Raw genomic sequence first — 13,246 nt, 5'->3', positions numbered from 1 at the left:
TTTCTCTCCTCAGGGCAAGGAGGGCTAGCTCAGTAGTTTGACCATTCACCTGCTAAACCCCGGGTTGTGAGCTCAATCCTTGAGGGATCTGGGGCAAAAATCTGTCTGGGGATTAGTCCTCCTTTGAGCAGGGGGTTGGACTAAATGACCTTCTGAGGTCCCTTCCAGCCTTAATATTCTCACTGTTCAGCTTCAAAAAGATGGATTCAAAGTGGGTTACTTGCATTCTACTCACCCCCAAGTATTTTCTAGGAAATCCACTTCACATGTAGTGTTCCCCAAAAGTCCTTTGACATTCCTAAAATTACATTAATCCTTCCTTCTCCTAAAGAAATTCCACACAATAGTACACAAACATTTGCATTTTCAATACAATGGACCCCAAAGCTGGTAAACATACTTCCATAAGGTTTGCCAAGGATATTGCAGAACACTGTCATATCTATCACAAACAGCAAAAACAGAAGACAAGTCTTGACATTTTTAAGGTTAAAGAAAAATCCTCTCAGGCATTATATATATAGAGCTATCTCACAGAGCTGGAAGGGACCCTGAAAGGTCATCAAGTCCAGCCCCCTGCCTTCACTAGCAGGACCAAGTACTGATTTTGCCCCAGATCCCTAAGTGGCTGCCTCCAGGGATTGAACTCACAACCCTGGGTTTAGCAGGCCAATGCTTTTCTTTTCCTCATAGAATATCAGGGTTGGAAGGGACCTCAGGAGGTCATCTAGTCCAACCCCCAGACAGATTTGTACCCCAGTTCCCTAAATGGCCCCCTCAAGGATTGAGCTCACAATTTTAGGTTTAGCAGGCCAATGCTCAAACCACTGAGCTATCCCACAAGCCCAGTTTTGTTTTCTGTTGCAGGTGCCCCTTAAGTTAGTGCATTTCAGATTTCTCCTTCCCAGGTAATATTCCTCCCTGTTATTTTATCCCAAAAACTTCAGGTGCATCTGGTAGCACAGTTTCCCCCTCTTCCCATGTTTTTAAAGGTCCCCTTTCCCCTGGCTAAGATAGATTCCCCCCACCCTGGGACATGTTATAGTTTCTTGCTGCATATGCTATTTAAAAGGGCTTCAATCAGAATGTAGATATTTTGAATGTGCTATTTTGACAAGTTGGCAGTGTCCCTTTGAGCAGAACAAATGTTAGAGCAAATGATTCTGGGAGAGGCTAGGTCTGCCCTCTCCAGCCCGGATCCATGTCCCTCATAGCTCATGAAATCAAGCAGGGTGGTCTTAGGCTCCTGTGTAGTTGACATATTGATTCTTTCCTTTGCAAGAAATGGGGATCATCTCTGGGATTTCCCTTCTGTTGTGACTCTGCAGCAATAATGCTGCTTATCTCTGCATAGGGAGTCTCCTGCTCTGATTTTCAGTCACACTCCAACTGCTACCAACTGCTGCCACCCTGATGGGATATTTAGCCCAGGTGTTCCTTTATGGGCTTTAGATTGTACACTTTGGCCCCATCTGTACTACAACTCATTGTAACCAGCTCATGAGACCTAGCTACTGCACACATGTCCATAATACAAAATCCAATTGTGCTCCTATAACCAGATTGGTTAGGACAGCCTACAGGTTTAGCCCATTAAGGGGACACAGTTAGAGTCCATCTTCTCTACAACTGTTAACATTGTGGTAATTGGATTGGGCTGGTTTGCACCGTGATTTTCCTGCTCATTTCTGGATTCCCCTGCCCTCCATGAACCCCCTTGTCTGGAATTTGCAGCCAGTAACAACTCATCCTGCTTCTTCCTTTTTCTATGTCTCTTGCATTTTCTCATTCATGGCTTTAGAAGCTAGTTTTGAACAGCTTCATTTGTTTTGAAAAGTATTTTTATGAGGGCACATAAAACTTCAGTCTGATTAAGGATATTTTCAGTTGTAGTTGGTGATGTAACAGGGACACCTGCTGGCTAACTTGGGCCATGACAAGGTAGCATATAAAATCTAAAGACAAATGCTCCAAAAATTGAATGTGCAGCTTTAGCTGTGTCTCTCGTCTCACCAACCTACACAAATAAAACAAAATTATTAAAACATATTGTAATTAACTATGACACTGATGGAAATAAAATAAGCAGGCTGGAAAAATTATTGCTATGGATCTCCTGAGAAATTATTCAAATAAAGTGCACAATTTCTTTGCAGTCATTACTGATCCTTTAGGATAAGTTTTGTGTTGCAAAGGAATTTTCTACCTAGTGTAACTAGTAGTTTACAACTAGAGTCTTTTGCCTCTTTTTAGGATTGCAACTACTAAACTGAATTTTCTTCAGTGGAATCACAGTAATTGACCATCCAAAAGACACAACTTCCTCTAGCTTTGCACAAGTAACCCATAGATCAGATATGCAAAAACCAATGTCCTTCAGTGGTAGACATGGACCAGTCACAGCTGCCTGCCTCCTACCAAAATCACTTATGCAGCCTGCTGGATGGAGAATGCTGCCAAGCAATTGCTTGACTAGGGACCGAATGGCTAGGCAGCAGTTCTGCAGAAAAGGACCTAGGGGTTACAGTGAACAAGAAGCTGGATATGAGTCAAGAGTGTGCTCTTGTTGCCAAGAAGGCTAACAGCATTTTGGGACGTATAAGTAGGGACTGCCAGCAGATCGCGGGACATGATCATTCCCCTCTATTCGACATTGATGAGGCCTCATCTGGAGGACTGTGTCCAGTTTTGGGCCCCATATTACAAGAAGGATGTGGAAAAATTGGAAAGAGTCCAGCAGAGAGCAACAAAAATGATTAAGGATCTGGAGCACATGATTTATGAGGAGAGGCGGAGGGAACTTGTATTGGTTATTCTGCAGAAGAGAAGAATGAGTGGGGAATTGATAGCTGCTTTCAACTATCTGAAAGGGGATTCCAAAGAGGATGGAACTAGACTGTTCTCAGTGGTAGCAGATGACAGAACAAGGAGTAATGGTCTCAAGTTGCAGTGGGAGAGGTTTAGGTTGGATATTAGGAAAAGCTTTTTCACTAGGAGGGTGGTGAAGCACTGGAATGGGTTATCTAGGGAGGTGGTAGAATCTCCTTCCTTAGAGGTTTTTAAGGTCAGGCTTGACAAAGCCCTGACTGGGATGATTTAGTTGGGAATTGGTCCTGCTTTGAGGACTAGATGACCTGCTGAGGTCCCTTCCAACCCTGATATTCTATGATTCTATGATTGTTGTCCCTTCTGCTGAGTGGTAAGTGGTCTTTGGGACCTTACAGTGGATACCTCATTGGGAGAGAAACTGGTGATACGAAGGCCTGGTCTACACCAGGAAATTAGTTCAGTATAACTACATTGCTCAGGGTGAGAACAGAGCTAGGTTGATGGGAGAATTCTCTCACTGACCTATCTACCGCCTCCCAGGGAGGTGGAGTACCTATGCCAATGGGATACTCTCTTCCATCGGCATAGGTAGTGTCTTCATTGAAGCGCTAGAGTGGCACAGCTGCAGTGTTTTACGTATAGACAAGCTCTCAGACTCACTGGATGTTTCCTCTTGGTCTATTTCCTCTTAGATTTTGTCTATATCAAGATCATTTGAACTAGTGTAACTACAATGATTTTAGTTACACCACGGCAAATTTTATTAATATAGACAATATAGGGTTGCCAACTTTCTAATTCCAGAAAAACAAATGCCCTTGCCCCCCCACTACCCCTCCCCTCCCTGAGGCCACGCCTCTGCCCCACCCCTTCCTGAGGGTCCCCTGCTCACTCGATCACCCCTTCCCCCATTTCTTGCTCTCCCCGACCTTCTCTCACATGCTCATTTTCACTGCAAGGCCCAAACAGGCATATTTATAGTTTTGACAGATGTACTATGCTAAGTTCAGGTTTTATTTGTTACAAGACGCTAGAGCTGGCAAAAAAATAGTCAAAAAGGGTAATTTAAAAAAAAATTAAATTTCACAAAGGTTTTCATGATTCCCCTCTTCCCATTTTTCGTAACCACACATTATCACAGCTGCAATGGGTCCACTCCTGAAGCCCAAATACAAAGCCATAGAGCGCAACCACAGAAATGCACACCTGTCCAGATACCTATATATATATATGTATGTATATATCTGTAGAAACTGACTCCCATACCTACATGCAGATACACACGTATTCATGTGTACACATCTAGCATGCACTGAGAGAGAGTCTGACTGCAACAAACAGTTTATAATGTAGCTAGACAAAGGTGGGGAGAAATGTATGATACGTTGGCTCTTCTGCAATTACTAGTCAACAACATTCACTTTTTAAGATATAATACATTTCTTTTAGAGTTCCCTTCTCTTTTAAAAACTTACGAAATGAATACACATAGATTTTATGTCATCAAATTTTTTGTGTGCAAGACAGCAAAAGGAATAAAAATCAAAGAGTTAGGCTGCAAATTTTATTCACACAGGTATGCACACATGCGGCAATACACACACCTCCCTACACAAAGACACACATACAGTAAGATGGGTAGAAAGCTGGCTAGATTATCAGGCTCAACGGGTAGTGATCAGCGGCTCAATATCAGCCGGTATCAAGGGGAGTACCCCAGGGCTCGGTCCTGGGGCCGGTTTATTCAACATCTTTATTAATGATCTGGATGATGGGATTAATTGCACCCTCAGGAAGTTCGCAGATGACACTAAGATGGAGGGTAGGGATAGGATCCAGATTGACCTAGACAAATTGGAGGATTGAGCCAAAAGAAATCTGATGAAGTTCAATAAGGACAAGTGCAGAGTCCTGCACTTAGGAAGGCAGAATCCCATGCACCGCTACAGGCTGGGGACCCACTGGCTAAACAGCAGTTCTGCAGAAAAGGATCTGGGGATTACAGTGGATGAGAAACTGGATATGAGTCAGCAGTGTGCCCTCGTTGCCAAGAAGGCCAATAGCATATTGGGCTGTATTAGTAGGAGCATTACCAGCAGATCGAAGGAAGTGATTATTCCCCTCTATTCGACACTGGTGAGGCCACATCTAGAGTATTGCATCCAGTTTTGGTCTCCCCACTACAGAAGGGATGTGAACAAATTGGAGAGAGTCCAGCAGAGGGCAATGAAAATGATTAGGGAGCTGGGGCACATGACTTATGAGGAGAGGCTGAGGGAACTGGGGTTATTTAGTCTGCAGAAGAGTGAGGATGGAGCTAGGCTGTTCTCAGTGGTAGCAGATGACAGAACAAGAAGCAATGGTCTCAAGTTGCAGTGGGAGAGGTCTAGGCTGGATATTAGGAAACATTATTTCACTAGGAGGGTGGTGAAGCACTGGAATAGGTTACCTGGGGAGGGGGTGGAATCTCCATCTTTAGAGGTTTTTAGGGCTCGGCTTGACAAAGCTTTGGCTGGGATGATTTAGTTGGTGTTGGTCCTGCTTTGAGCAGGGGATTGGACTAGATGACCTCCTGAGGTCTCTTCCAACCCTAATATTCTATGATTCTATGAATGCATGCATGCACACACTTACCTACACAGAGATACTTTTCATACTCTTTTCCAGGGGTTGTCTAAATCACCCAGCCAGGAATGGAGAAGGATGGGCTGGAGGGGAAAAGATGGGTGGGGGTAGAGGAGAAAGGATGAGGAGGGAAAGAAGCCAAGGACAAGAGTAGGGTGGGGATGAGAGGGGGAAGTGAAGGAGAGAGGAGGGGGTATGGGGGGTATGTGGGGTGGATGGGGATGCAGAGGGAAGCAGAAGGCTATGGGTGCATGAGGATTTGGGGGGCACAGGAGTGTATAGGGACAAAATGGGAGTGCACAATGTATGGAGGTGAATGGGATGCAGGGCTGTGGAGGGTGAGGGACATGGGGTGGCAGCTCTGGAAGGTGGAGAGGATGGGTGGGAGAGTGCTGTAAGGGGTACAGGACTGGGATGGGTAGATGTGCAGGGCAGGACAGGATGGGGAAAGGATGCGGTGACGGGGGATGGGGTGCAGCCCCATTCCCAGCTCTCCAAGACAGGGATACACATACCTGGAATTCCTGGGTGCTGGCGATGGGGCGACAGACAGACCGCGGTTTGCCACAGGACACGTGTCACAGCTCGAACCCAGCCACATGAGGAGCATGAGGAGAAGAGGGCCAGGCAGCAGCGGGAGAGGTGTGCACCACTCAACCTCTCAACAGCTGCCTGCTGAGCACTCACGAGTCATGCTCACGCTAGTTACTCCCCTGCCCTGACCCAGCCAATGGGAGCTGCGCCTGCAGGTGGGGAGTGGGGCAACACATGGACCCCCCTGGCTGCCCCTAAGCCTAGGAGCCAGACATGCCAGCTGCTTCCAGACACCGCCAACTGGACAGTCAACAGCCTGGTCAGTGGTGCTGACCGGAGCCACCAGGATCCCTTTTTGACCGGGTGTTCTCGTCCAACCTGGAAACCTGGTCACCCTAAGAGAAGGTCTTACTCTGTTTTATGCACAGTGATCCTGACACTCCTTTTATGCCAGTCAACATCAAAAATCTAATTGTTGCTAAAGCTGGTTGACATTTTTTGAGCAAAAAAAAGTTTAAATAAATGCCAGTTTTTCATTTTTTTTTAAAATTAAACTATGTTGGGCTTTTGTAAGTTTTTGATCAAACCTTTAGAGAACAAAAGTTAGCCTGTTGTTTGTTCTTCAGCATAGCTTTCATTATTTTCATTTGCAGGATTTTGTTTTTCAGGTTTTGGTGTGGCTTTTCTGTTTCAGTTTTGATTGCTAGTAAAGTCACATAGTGGTATTTTTTTTCAAAACTGAACATTTTTGTTTTCAAAGATTATGATTCTCAACAATGGGGAGAAAGTAAAAAATAGTTCTATGGAAAAAATTTTAAAATGAAAAATTGGTTAGTTTTGCAAATCATTAGAACAAAAATATTTTCAAAATCTGTGCATATTTATTTTATTTTTCCAGTCACCTCTAATTGTTACTAACTTTACCATTCTCAGTACAGGAGATTCTAGCTACATATATTGTTCTCATATGGGCCATTCCCTGAAGTCCTTACTCAGGCAAAACTTCCAGTGTGTAACTGATCTGGCCCTTTTTGTCTGAATTATTACATTATCCTGTAATTTTTCCTTTGAAAAGTGGTTCTTACTTCTAAGATGATGGCTCTGATTTCTGCTCTGATGACTTTCAGGGATGAAACCCTGGCTCCATTGAAATCAATGATAGTACATGGGGCCAGGATTTATATCATCCTTTTTGCATACTTTTCCAAAGTTTAGAGTGTATTCATCCTGTCTAATCAGTGCTTGTACCGTGGAACATGGTAATGAACAGGACTGAAAACAGAGGTCAAATGCGCATGGTTCTTATGCCTCCGCAGGCTCTTTACTGCTTTTACCCAGAGCACCCCACAAAGCCTTGAATTTTGTTCTCAGTTGCACTAGTGTGAATCTGGAGCAACTCCATTGACATTAATGAATTTACTCTAAATTTTGGTCACTGGAAATGAGAGCAGAATTTGGACCCAGTTGCCTAATATAAACTCGTTTCTTGATGCAGTTGTGCAGAATGGGAATCTACTTGAACACCCCATGGATACAAAATAATGTCACTGTCCATTGGGATTACAGAGGGGTTTTCAATCAGATATTCTCATGTTCTGGAAATGGGAAGTCATCCCTTGGGTGTAAATTCTCTAATTCTGCCACTTTGTGTCCTTTAAAGGATAGATTATGGTATATATAGGAGATAACTATAAAACCAGAGGCTTAAAATCTATACTGGTTAATTCCGCAGAGAGCAGATTCTGTGGGAATCATTACTCCTGCCCTGGCACAGGGAACCCTGCGTATTACCAGCAAGCACAGTACAGACATTCACTATATGCAACAATTTCCAGAGTCCAACAGTAAGAAAGATCCTGGGGTGGATTGCAGCAAAGACCATTTCCTGAGACAGTGACTGTGATAGCATCCCAGCAGACTGCCTGGTATAGAGTGAAATACACAGGAGCTCACTTTTAACACCTGTTTGGAAAACAACATGGTGCCCATTTCAGACACCTCTGAAGAGCAGGGGACTATATCTTCCATGTTAGGCATTGAGCTTTCTGTTCCAGGAAGTCTATTGTAGGTTTTCCAAACACAGGGCCCAATTCTGTGAGATGCTGAGCACCCTCATCTCCCACTGAAGTATTAGGAGATGCATGCTCTCAGATCACCTTGCAGGATCTTTAGATTGCTAATCCATTGCCTCAGAAGAGGTTAAGTAAAATCATACTGGCCAATCATTAAATTAAATCCAAAGAGCTACAACATGTACAGCAATTTCCTAATAACCCATTAGCTTTTACCTGTCAGCTTTTTAGCTACCCACGCTGATAATGAATTCTGAAAAATTGGGTCAAACATCCAGCACACTTTGGAGCATCTTGTATTCATTGCTGTGTACTATTGCCCTTTCTGGGACCGCCATTCCACTGGTGCTAACCTGTAACTTCCCACTGCTCCCTTTCATCATGGTTCTCTCTCAGAACTGAGGCCAGGTAGACATTACACAATTTTACCAGCATAGTTATGTTTGTCAGGAGTGTGGAAAAACCACACCCACTAGCTCACATAGTTATGGCAGTAAAGTCCCCAGTGTAGATGCAGCTATGCCAACAGAAGAATGCTTCTAGCAGAATAATGTCATTTGGGGAGGTAGTACTCTTGTTCCAGCAGAAAAACTCCTTGTGACGAAGGGGGACTGTTCTTACTGTGGTCTGTGAATGCTGTGTTGGTGCCTCAGTGTCCCCTATGCAGTTCTTAAGTATCTAGCAAAGCAAAAGGCCAGTGCACCTAAATGCCTGACACTCTGTCTCCTAGCAACTGATGGCCTGGGCCCCTCCTCTGCAAAGGTGCCGGCTGAAGGTGTTGGAGACAAAGGGATCAGGTGACCTCCTGGCCCGGGAAAGGGGCTGAGCAGAGAGGAGGGACTGGAAGGTCTTGGGGAGTCTGGAGCTGGCTGGGGGAGGAAGGGAAGGACAGACAGGGCTCTGATCCCCCAATGGGGCTGTGGGGCTCCTGGGGCCCCAAGATGGTCCTAACAGGGGGGATCCTGTTGTCTGTGCCTGCAAGACCTGTGTTGGACTGTGTTCCTGGCATCTAAATAAACCTTCTGCTTTACTGGCTGGCTGAGAGTCCTGGTGAATCGCAGGAAGCCGGGGGTGCAGGACCCTGACTCCCCCACACTCCGTGACACTCCTTCTGTCAGAATATATTATGTCTACACTAGGGGGCTCTGCTGATATATCAGCAAAGCATTTATAATGTAGATGCCAACTAATCTCTTTTTCAGAAAGGTTTCAGAGGCAGAGCTGCAAATTAATTTTGAATTAAGAGCTGAACGAATAATTGATTGTTCCATTCAAAGGTCGAACCAAAATATCTGAGAAAAAAATGTTTCTGATCAAATGAAACATTTCATTTGATTAAAAAAAAATTAGATTTTCATTTCGTTAAATTTTTGGCTGTTTTTTTACCTTTTTTGTTTGTTTAAATAAATTTAGCAACATTCTAAATGAATCATTGTTTCCAGATCAAAAGTTGAAATGTTTCATTTTCAAATGAATCATTTTGACTTTTCAAAAATATTTTTTCATTTTTTTTGGCCAAAATTATTCATCAAAATTACAAATTGTTTTGGTGCCTTGAAAAATGTATGTTTTGATAAGTTTATTTATTTTTTAAAAGTTCACCCTTTTCTAGTTTAAATACAGTGTAAAGGATATATGGGAATGATATGCCTTGAAAAATTAATAACTCATGATTCCTTCTGGCCCTCAAAAATTAGAAAAGCTATCCCATCTCTGTTTATCCCAAGATAAGATCCACCTATGAAGACAACAAGAAAATGCTTCACATGATGTGAGACATTTTGTCTAAGGACTCACATCAGCCAAGGTCAGGAATTCCTTTCCCCAACTGCAGTAATTAAAATGGCTAAATGGAGAGTATTGTTAATCACCTAGGCAAGAATATCTCATTATTTGCACATATATACATCTTTCTCCCTCCCAATCTAGCAAAAAATTTCCAAGTTACCAAAAAAGAGTTACACCCTGCTTTTCTTTGCAAAGTGGTTCATTGCATGTTGAGTGGATCAAGAAGAGATGGGTAGGGAAGCTGCAAGTATAAAAAAACAAGAAATGTGACTGTACGATTGAAGATCAAACTGGACAGACTTACTCCAAGAAATTCACGCCACTTGTTTTCACCCCAAATTATAAAGTATACATTGTTTCCTTGTAAATCAAATATACCATGAATAATCTGTATATTACCCCAAATTAAAATCTACACATTCATTTGCCTTGTGAGCTAGATCTATATCCCTTCTATATGTCGAAAAGTGTCTTGTTCTGTTTTAAGTCCTAAGTAATGTGAAATACTTAGTATAATCAAAGAATGTATGGCGAATGTCCTCCAAATTTAAACTATACGGATTTTGTCGGTTTTCATTGTAAATAATTGTTGCACTCTAAAAGCAATAGGAATTGTCCAGCACAAGGAAGGAAAAATGTTGAAAGATATATACTGTGATTGGGTATAACTTTGGGATATTAAGAGAAATTGGTTAAAAGAGGAATAACAATTGACAGTAGGGCTAAATAATTAAATACAATCCTTCAAATGAATCAAACTTTAAAAGCTTCTGAGAAGAAAAAGTTTAAGGAAGTTTGTTATATGCCAAGGCTATTTACTGGATAGCAATGGAAGCAGCAGAGTAACTAAGAGAGCTGAAAGTTGAGGACCCACTTCACACACGTGTGTTCAATAGCCCTGAAACTGACATACATAAACTATGCTCTCCATGCGCTCAGCAGAGTTGACTGAACTCAACAAAAAAAGCTATAGAATCCCAAATATGACCAACACCCAGACCAGCTATGTGGAAGGATTCTTCCCCGTCCCAGGGTTTAGAGGATAAGAAGTGATGAGATTTCATCTCAAAGATTGTATTTCCCCTTCTATTCTTTAATAGCTGTAGTTTATCTTCCAGAGTCTACACTCTCTAGTGAGAGTTCAAATAACCATATTTTAAATTTTAACTCTTTTATAAATCCAAGCAAATTGGCCAAGTAAGAGATTGAAAGGAATTGTTTTAAGCAATTGCTTTTAATATTCTAAACGTGTCCCTTTTGGACTAATCTAGTCAAAGAGAAATAACCACACTCTTCAAAGTGCCTAAAAGACAAGTGTACCCTTGGAAGTGCAATAAATGTGTTAGATACTAAAGAACTGAGAATTGGTGGTAAAAAGAAATCTTGGTAATTTGCATTGTTCTTTGACATAACTGATGACCCTCAACTGGCTGTGTTTACATTTGAGAGGTGAACTGTTGATTATATATTAATGTGGTTCTAGGTGAATTAACAAATTGTTGACTGGTTAAGAAAAAGCAAGTGTCCTCATCTGAGAAATACTGTTCGGGTTAAAAGTTGACCTGAAAAAAACCCAGCATTCAATTACTAAGCTAACATTTCCTGGACTCAATACAAAGGGGTTATCCCACTGAATTCTATTATATATGGCCAAGTCTAGTTTGTTAGATTTCAGCTTTAAAATCTCATTGGCACCTTGGCAAATTCAAAAAAATTGACTGCCTTTCATGCTTACAACAGCCACAGCTCCTCTCAGCTGGACCTTCCCTCTTTTCCCCTCCTGACACTTGGACTTCATACAACATGTTGGATATGCTGAAGAAGACACTGGTCTTCTCAGTCTTGCTGGCTCAGTTTGTGCCTGCTTCATTACAAGGCGATTCAACCTCATTGTGAACATGGTCCAATTTGTTTTTTTAGTACGATCTCTTTCTTGCTCTCGCTGAAGATTCTCATTCTCTCATTACTGTTTCCTCAGAAACTTTGCACAATAGACCCAGCCACTGGTGAAGATTGGTCAAGTTTGCAGACAGAAACTGTGGGTTTTACAACAGCTTTTGTTGTTCTTTATTAAAGTGATATTTATTACTATTACTATTATTCAGAATTTGCACTTAGCAGCCTAGTTGTGCATGGCACTATACTGGATGGATTCAGAACTGCTCACCTATTTGTCAGAAGCCATGTACTGCTAATGGTGATTCTACTTCAGCTCTGCAATTGGGGCCTAGATTGTTGGAGCAGGAAGATGTGCAGCCTTGCTGTTGCTTTGAATTTCCAAGTGAGCATGGAGTGCAGCATGGTGACAACCATGACAGTCTAGGGGATCACATATTTATTACAGTATTTTATTTTTACTATAATTTCCCCCTTCTTTCTGGTTAGTTATAAAGCTATTTTTGTTTGTTAACAATTCCCATGGCCTATCTTCTCCTCCTGCAATGGAATGCAACATTTCTATTGCAACAGACAGCAATGTAAACAGGATCATAGCAACATCATAATTTTCCAGGATTGATCTGAAGAGAAAATGGGCTGGGAGGGTGTAGTGTTACTAGACCTAGTATTGCATGCTGAGAGTTGTAGTCTTTGTGTTTAGAAAACTAAGAGGCAGAAGTGTGTATACTGTCAGCAGGTACTGAGATAGGCAGGACTAGGTCCACCCAACACTAAAGACCTGCCCCTTCAACTAAGGGGAAGGATCCACAGGCCACAGGCCACAACTGAATACTTGGGACAACAAATGAAAACAGGAACAAGAGTGAGGGTCAAAGGTTGAAAGTTAGTGAACCAGAAGGGGACACCAAGCAGAGAACCCTGGCAGTGCCCACCACTCCCTAAAGATGTTTTAGGAGTCAATTAACACCACCCAGAGAAACACTGCTTGGAGATGTGATCGGACAAGAGACCAGAAATAGGCCCCACAGTCGCAAAGCATCTCTGTCCAGCTTCCTCCTCTTGAAGTGATGGATGGCCATCTTGAACAGTTGCAGGAGGAAGTTGATAAGGAGGTCCCATGGCTTTGTGGGGCCAAGAATGGGATGTGCATGAATAAAGTGTGTAGAAAAGTGAAACTGGAGCTTCAGTGAAAGGTTCAGGAGGATCTGGAAGAGGGGCTGCAACCTGAATCACTCTACATGGAGGTGTGCCTGCCAGGGCCTCCCTCACACCCCAAAAGAGGAGTTTGTGAACCACACCAGAACATCCTTGTGCTTACTACTTCATGGAGAAACCACTAGCTAATATCCCCAGCAGGCCATCAGAAGCGTGTGCCACAGCTGGGGTCCAGGGCCACTGCTGCAGCAGCTGCTTCTGATGTTATTTGATTGTTGTATTTCACCCTTTCAGTTTTGGCCTCCAGTACTCAACGGAGGGATGGAGGGAGAAAGCTCTGAGTA

The sequence above is a fragment of the Mauremys mutica genome, unplaced genomic scaffold (assembly GCF_020497125.1).
Source record: "Mauremys mutica isolate MM-2020 ecotype Southern unplaced genomic scaffold, ASM2049712v1 000286F_np12_subseq_1:100877_obj, whole genome shotgun sequence".
In the NCBI taxonomy this organism is placed as follows: Eukaryota; Metazoa; Chordata; order Testudines; family Geoemydidae; genus Mauremys; species Mauremys mutica.
Note: the sequence above shows the minus strand (reverse complement) of the source record.